This window comes from Triticum urartu, chromosome 5A (assembly GCF_056163025.1).
Source record: "Triticum urartu cultivar PI428250 chromosome 5A, HENAU_Tu73, whole genome shotgun sequence".
NCBI classification, from domain to species: Eukaryota; Viridiplantae; Streptophyta; class Magnoliopsida; order Poales; family Poaceae; genus Triticum; species Triticum urartu.
In genome coordinates this window covers 549,558,440-549,566,799 of record NC_141877.1, presented here as the reverse complement: position 1 = coordinate 549,566,799, position 8,360 = coordinate 549,558,440, and positions in this window count along the sequence as shown.

The window sequence follows — 8,360 nt, the reverse complement described above, 5'->3', positions numbered from 1 at the left end:
TAGACGTCCTCTACTTTGTTGTTGCAAGTTTTGCGTGGCTGCTACGGGCTGAGCAAGAACCGTTCTTACCTACGCATCAAAAACCACAACGTGGTATAGTGATTGCTTTTTGATCTTTAGAAAGAACCCTGTTCATTGAATCCGATTCAACTAAAGCTGGAGAAACAGACACCCACTAGCCACCTGTGTGCGAACCACGTCGGTAGAACCAGTCTCGTGTAAGTGTATGCGTAATGTCGGTCTGGGCCGCTTCATCCAACAATGTCGCTGAATCAAGAACCAACTAGTGACGGCAAGCAATATGTATATACCCACGCCCACAATTCATCTGTGTTCTACTCGTGCATATAACATCTACGCATAAACTTGGCTCTGATGCCACTGTTGGGGAATGCAGTAATTTCAAAAAAAATTCTACACACACGCAAGATCATGGTGATGCATAGCAATGGGAGGGGAGAGTATCGTCTACATACCCTCGTAGACCGTAAACGGAAGCGTTATGACAAAGCGGTTGATGTAGTCGTACGTCTTCACGATCGATCGATCTAGCACCGAAGGTATGGCACCTCCGCGGTTTGCACACATTCCGGGAACTAACCATCCAGTAGAGCTTCGAGGGAGAGTTTCGTCAGCACAACGACATGATGACGGTGATGATGTTGCTACCGGAACAGGGCTTCTCCTAAGCACCGCTACGATATTACCGAGGTGGATTATGGTGGAGGGGGGCACCGCACAAGGCTAAAAGATCAATGATCAACTTGTGTGTCCATGGGGTTCCCCCTCCCCCGTATATAAAGGAGTGGAGGAGGGGGAGGGGCCAACCTCCTAGGCGCGCCCCAAGGGGAGTCCTACTCCCACCGGGAGTAGGATTCCTCCTTTGCCTTGTTGGATTTAGGAGAGAAGGAAGGAGGAGGGAGGAGGAAGGAAAGGGGGAGGCCGGCCCCCCTCCCAATTCGGATTGGGCTTGGGGGGGGGGGGCGCCCCCTCCTTTGCTCCTTTCCCCTCTCTCCCACTAAGGCCCAATAAGGCCCATATACCTCCCGGGGGGTTCTAGTAACCTCCTGGTGCTCCGGTATACTCCTGATTTCACCCGGAACCATTCCGATGTCCAAATATAGGCTTCCAATATATCGATCTTTACATCTCGAACATTTCAAGACTCCTCGTCATGTCTGTGACCAAATCCAGGACTCCGAACTACCTTCGGTACATCAAAACACATAAACTCGTAATATCGATCGTTACCGAACGTTAAGCGTGCGGACCCTGTGGGTTTGAGAACTATGTAGACATGACCGAGACTCATCTTCGGTCAATAACTAATAGCGGAACCTGGATGCTCATATTGGTTCCTACATATTCTACGAAGATCTTTATCGGTCAAACCGCATAACAACATACGTTGTTCCCTTTGTCATCGGTTACTAGCCCGAGATTCGATCGTCGGTATCTCAATACCTACTTCAATTTTGTTACTGGCATGTCTCTTTACTTGTTCCGTAATGCTACATCCCGTAACTAACACATTAGCTACATTGCTTGCTAGGCTTATTGTGATGTACATTACCGAGAGGGCCCAGAGATACCTCTCCGACAATCGGAGTGACAAATCCTAATCTTGATCTATGCCAACTCAACAAACACCATCGGAGACACCTGTAGAGCACCTTTATAATCACCCAGTTACATTGTGACGTTTGGTAGCACACAAAGTGTTCCTCCAGTATTCGGGAGTTGCATGATCTCATAGTCATAGGAACATGTATAGTTATCGAGAAAGCAATAGCAACAAAGTAAACGATCATCGTGGTAAGCTAACGGATGGGTCAAGTCAATCACATCATTCTCTAATGATGTGATCCCGTTAATCAAATGACAACTCATGTCTATGGTTAGGAAACATAACCATCATTGATTCAACGAGCTAGTCAAGTAGAGGCAAACTAGTGACACTCTGTTTGTCTATGCATTCACACATGTACTAAGTTTTCGGTTAATACAATTCTAGCATGAATCAGAAACATTTATCATGATATAAGGGAATATAAATAACAACTTTATTATTGCCTCTAGGGCATATTTCCTTCACTCGCAACTAGGGTTACAGATTTGTAGTTGTCCCAGTTGCAAGTCCACCCTCTACTCGTAACTCATTCCATAGTTTTGTTGTTGACCCTGCTCCTTCGACTTACAACTAGGACTTTTGTTTTGCCAGTTGCAAGTGCACCTCAACTCGTGATTGGCATCATAGTTTTGTGTAGTTGTCCCAGATGCAAGTCAATCCTCGACCCGCAACTAGGCCGTTGTTTGTTTTCATACTAGTTGAAACTTGCAAGTCCACCTCGACTCGCAACTTGGGCCATGGTTTTTCTATCCCAGTTGCAAGTCCAACCTCTGACTCGCAACCGGGCCGTTTGTTTTCATCCCGGTTGCAAGTCCACCCTCAACTCACAATGTACATCGTAGTTTTGTGTAGTTGTCCCAGTTGCAAATCCACTATTGACTTGCAACTAGGCATGTTGTTTGTTTCATCCCAGTTACAAGTTCACCCTTGACTCACAACTTAGTTCGTAGTTCTGTAATCATCTCAGTTGCAAGTCCACCCTCGACTCGCAACTTGGCCTATAGTTTTGTTGTTGTCCATGTTGCAAGTCCACCCTCTGACTCGCAACTGGGTCATTTGTCTTGCCATTTGCGTGTGCACCCTCAAATTGCAGCTGACATCATAGTTTTGTGTAGTTGTCCTAGCTGCTAGTCCATCCTCGACTCGCAACTAAGACATAGTTTGTTTTCATCCCGGTTGCAAGTAGACCTTCGACTCGTAACTTGGGTCATGTTATTGTCCCAGTTCCAAGTCCAGCCTCTGACTGACAACTGGTCCATTTGTTTCAATCACAGTTGCATGTTCACCCTCAACTCCCAACGGGCATCGTAGATTCGTGTACTTGTTTCAGTTGTAAGTCCAACCTCGACTCACAACTAGGCCCATAGTTTTTTTCCTCGTAATTGCAAGTCCACTCTCGACTTGCAATAGGGACTATAGTTTGTTTCTTAAAATTCTTTTTTCTTCATTTCATTTCCTTTTATTTTTTATAATTCCTAAATCTTTTCAAATTATGAATATTTTGAAAATTTGTGAACATATTTTGTTGAATCAGCGAACATTTTTTGAACCTGCAAACAAATTTTGAATATCGTGAATATTTTTCTACTCCATGAACATTTATTGAATGCACAATCAATTGTTCAGTATGAGTTTTAAAATAATTTAGTGGATATTATAAAAATGTTCACTATATATTCAAAAAAGTTCATCGTATCTTAAAAGACGTTAAGTGTGTACTAAAAAATGTTCAGTGCATATTAAAGAAATTGTCATTGTGTATAACTAAAAAAGTTCATCATATATAAAAAAGCTCACTGCATATTAAAAATGTTCAATTTATACTACAAAAAGTTAGTGTATATTCAGAAAATGGTCATCATATGTTAAAGGATTGTTCATTGTATATTAAAATATTTTTTGTATTCATTAAAAAAATTCTAATTTGAAAACATGAATAATTTTTTTTGTGAAAAAACGCAAAAGATGTTAAGGAATAAAAATCATTTTAAGCCTATTAGAAGCTAGCGATCAGAGAGGTACTTGTAAAATTTTGCTACCGGACGCATAAGCTACATCGAACACTGCATTTCGTACATCCAACACTGCATAAGTATGTGGAGAGTGTTGTTGATGACTGCCCTGTCAGGAAGAAAGCCCACCTCGCAGCTAGGTATGTGGGGAGTGCAGCACAGGGGCTAGGATTCTACCATGTTGATGTCCCAGATGTCAATGATCAGCACCTGGGTAGTCTGAAAAATGTTGGGATAGTGCTTGTAGAATCTGGAGAGGTCAACAAAAAGGAACTAGCAGAGGAATTTGCTGACATCTATAAAACCAATTGGCCATGGCCTATCAATGCTCTGGATGATTGGACTTTCTTGGTGAAATTTCTTCCAGAAATAGATGTAGCTCATGTGGCGAGCTATCCCTGTTTCGGTTTGAAGAAGGACAATGTGATTGTCAATGTAGAGGTCTGGAAAGGTAATGTAGAAGCAGAGGATGACTTGCAGGAGATCTGGATCAAAATCAGGAAAATGAACCCTAAATGGTGTGAATGGTCAATGCTTGATCAAATCACTTCCACCCTGGGGGTGTTGCTGGACGTAGATTTGCAGCACAACTTCAAATCCTTCTATGAGACAGTCAGGGTCAAGATCTCATGCAAGGACCATACTAAAATTCCAACAGAGAGGCTTTTTGGCATCAAAGGTAAAATCTACAGACTGTTGTTTGAAGTTGAGTCAACTGACAGTGATGAAGCCATAGCTGCAACCAACCCTTCAATGGACACCAATACTTCCTTGGAAACAATGTCCAAAGATAGTGCCTCAAATGATGGGAGATCCCAGCATGGATCCAGGACTGGCTCTGATTCGGGCTCACTTACTGGTACTGGTAACTCTGCCCACAGATCTCAAGTTACAGGGCAACAACACTCCCATGAGGCCTCCACCGCAACCTCCATGCTCAGAAACCAACTGCCTGAATCTCAGTACCTACCCAGGATACAAGCTCTTGAACAATTGCTCAATTCAGAGCAAGGTGACTCTGTGGGATTCAACATGTTGAGGGAAATGGAACTGGTGGGGGAAGATGAGATTGAGACTCATGATGAGAATGAAGTTTTGGATACCACCACGGAAAATAATCAACACCCGCTTGAAGAGCAATATGAGATTGATTTTCCTGCCATGAACACTGCTGCTGACACCAAGAAGTGGGGCCTTGTCCAAGCTGCCAGGACAAGTTCAAGGATTGCTGGGGATAAGAGGACCATCATGGAAAAAGCCCAGCAGCTCAAAGAAGTCCAGAACTTGGAAGTCCAGAAACCACATGGTAAGAATCAAAACTCTTTTAACATGTTGTATGATCCTGCTTTTCTTTCAGTTGCCACTAGCATTGGTGTAGAGGTTGATCTTAGACAAGAAACTAGTGTTTCTTCTTCACACACTGTGGTGGAACTGAACAAAAGTCAGACCTTGACTGAAGGTCATGTGTCTGAACTTGCAATACAGGCTGTTGAGCAGCCTATCACTATTAACCCACCATCAAGTCCTAATGAGGGTCTTTGGTCACTAGTTAGGAAGAATAGGCGGGGCAAGCACCCCAGGACAGAAGTGATTAAATGAATGCCCTATTCTGGAATGTAAGAGGTATTTCAGCTGCAGGCAGAAAATCTCTCATCATAGACACTTTAGCCAAAACCCATGCCAATATCATAGGTTTTCAGGAAACCAAAAAGGAGGAGTTCTCCCCTTCCTATCTTAAATCTTTAATTGGACACAGAGATTTTGCTTGGCATCACCTCCCTACCACAGGCACTGCTGGAGGCATCCTGGTGGGAGTGGATCAAGATGTCTTTGAGGTGATCTCCTGGTCACATATAAATTTTTCTGTCAGCTGTGAGCTAAGACACAAAGGCCTGGGTCATATATTTAGGGTGGTTGTAGTATATGGCTCCTCTTATGAAGAGGGCAAGGCAGCTTTTATTTCTGAGTTGCACTCCTTGTTTGTAGACAATCACTTGCCCACCCTAATTGGAGGGGATTTTAATCTAGTTAGGAATGCCAAAGAGAAAAGTAATGGAGTAATCAATCATAGATGGAGCAATAATTTCAATGCCTGGATTGAGATCTGGGGACTGCTGGAGATCAAGCTCTCTAGCAAAAAATTCACTTGGGCAAATAACCAAGTGGACCTCATCATGTCTACTATTGATAGACTCTTCTGCAATACTGACATGGATGCTCTTTTTCCTCGAGCTACTTGTAGATCCTTACCTAGATGTGGTAGTGACCACACCCCCCTCCTCTGGGACTCTGGGATTGATGTCCAACCTAGGAAAAGTAGTTATAAGATGGAAAAATGGTGGCTGCTTAGAGCTGATTTTTCTGATCTTATTCACAAAATCTGGTCTGAACCAAACAATGCCATCTCTAGCATAGACAACTGGCAGATCAAGATTAGAAGCCTCAGGAGAGTCACTAAAGGCTGGAACTCCAATGAAGAGGCTAACCTTAGGAGATATAAGAAAATCTTAGTGGAGGAATTTGACACTTTGGATGTTAAATCTGAAACCTCGGATCTTTCTGAAGAGGAGTTCAACAGAATGAAATTCATTCATACTAAACTCCAGAAAATTTGGCTTCAGGAAGAAACTAAAGCTAAACAGAGATCTAGGGATAGAGATATTAAAGAAGGGGACAGGAACACTGCATACTTCCATGCAGTGGCTAATCAAAGAAGGAGGAGAACCCTCATCCACTCTTTAGATGGCCCTGATGGGCCTGTCAATGACATTAAAGATATGCTTGAAGTGGCAGGAGACTTCTATAAAGATCTGTTTAAAAAAGAGCACAACAGTGGCTTCACACTGAGCTCTGATTTTTTTTCTCTGCAGAGGAGTTAGTCACACCTGCAGAGAATGAGACCCTAGAATCACCTTTTACTGAAGAAGAGATAAAAAAAGCAGTCTTTGACTCTTACCCTGATGGTGCCCCTGGACCAGATGGGATTCCTTTCTTCTTCTATCAACACTTTTGGGAGTAGATTAAGGTGGACCTAATAGGCATGTTTAATGATTTCCATAAGGGAGAGTTGGACATACATAGACTTAACTTTGCCATGCTTACTCTCATCTCTATGAACCTGATGCTACTTCCATGAAAAAGTTTAGACCCATCAGCCTGCTTAACTGTAGTTTTAAATTTTTTACTAAGGTCCTCACCAATAGGTTGACTAGGATCCTCCAGAGGCTGATTGCCAGTAACCACTCAATCCACTCAATCCACTCTGGGAAAAACAAGGTTTGGTTTTGAAGCTGGATTATGAAAAATCCTTTGATAAAGTAGACCTTGGTTTCCTCCTCGACCTCCTCAAAAAAAGAGGCTTTGGTGATACTTGGATTAATTAGATTCAGCAGATCACTCATAATGGCTCGGTTGGGGTCAAAATTAACAATACTGAAAGTAATTTCTTTTTAGCTGGTAAAGGGCTCAGACAAGGGGATCCTATTTCCCCATTACTCTTCAATTTAGTAGTAGATGTGCTGACCAAGATGTTGTCCAAAGCAGCTAGTTGTAACTTGATTGCTAGACTGTGTACTGAAGTCTGCAATGGAGGGATTATTTGTCTGCAATATGCTGACGATACCCTTCTCTTTTTAGATAATGACCTTACCCATGCCTCCAACCTCAAAACTATCCTCACTTGTTTTGAGCAGGTTTCTGGCATGAGGATCAACTACTCTAACAGTGAGTTGATCCCAATTAGCATGGAAGACTCTGATCTCATGCATTTTCTTACTATCCTGGATTGTAAAGAGGGGTGCTTCCCTATTAAATACCTTGGCATCCATCTGCACCATGACAAACTTAGGAAGGAGGATATCCAACCTCTTATAGATAAAATTATGAAAAGAATTGCTGGTTGGAGAGGTAAGCTCCTCTCTTATAAAGGTAGGCTCGTTCTGATCCAGGCTTGCCTGGCCAGTATTCCAATCTATCTTTTATCCTTCTTCAAGTTCCCAAAATGGGCCATTGAGATGATCAACTCTCAAATGGCCAACTGTTTGTGGAATGATTTTGAAGGCCATAGGAAATTGCATCTAGCCAATTGGAAGATGGTGTGTATGAAGAAAGACTTCGGAGGCTTGGGAATCCCAAACCTCCAAGATGTCAACTTGTGCTTACTAGGTTCCTGAGTGAAGAGATACTATGAGAGTGAAGGAAAACCATGGAAAATGATCATTGATCACAAGTACATGTCTGGTAAGATTAACATATTTGCTCCTAACCTATCCCCCAGTGCCTCCAGATTCTGGAAGGGGCTGAAAACCATCACCCAAGCACTAAAACTTGGTTATAGGTAGAAGGTTGGGTCTGGTGAAAAAGTTAGATTTTGGGAAGACACCTGGTTTGGTACCTCCCTCTTAGCAATGCAATTCTGGCCTATCTACTCTATATGCAATGAACAAACCAAAAGTGTCAGGGAAGTATGGGATGGTACACAACTTAAGCTCACTTTTAGAAGGAATTTTGATGACAGGCTCATGGAGCAGTGGTATCAGGTAGTGGAGATAACTAGTAGTCTGACCCTTACCAATGAAACTGATGCCCTTATCTGGCAGCTAGAGAACAGGGGAGTTTACTCCACTAGCTCACTCTACCATGTGATTAATTTTAGGGGGGTGCAACCAGTCTTCATCCACTCGGTGTGGAAGCTTAAAATTCCACCAAAAATTCATATC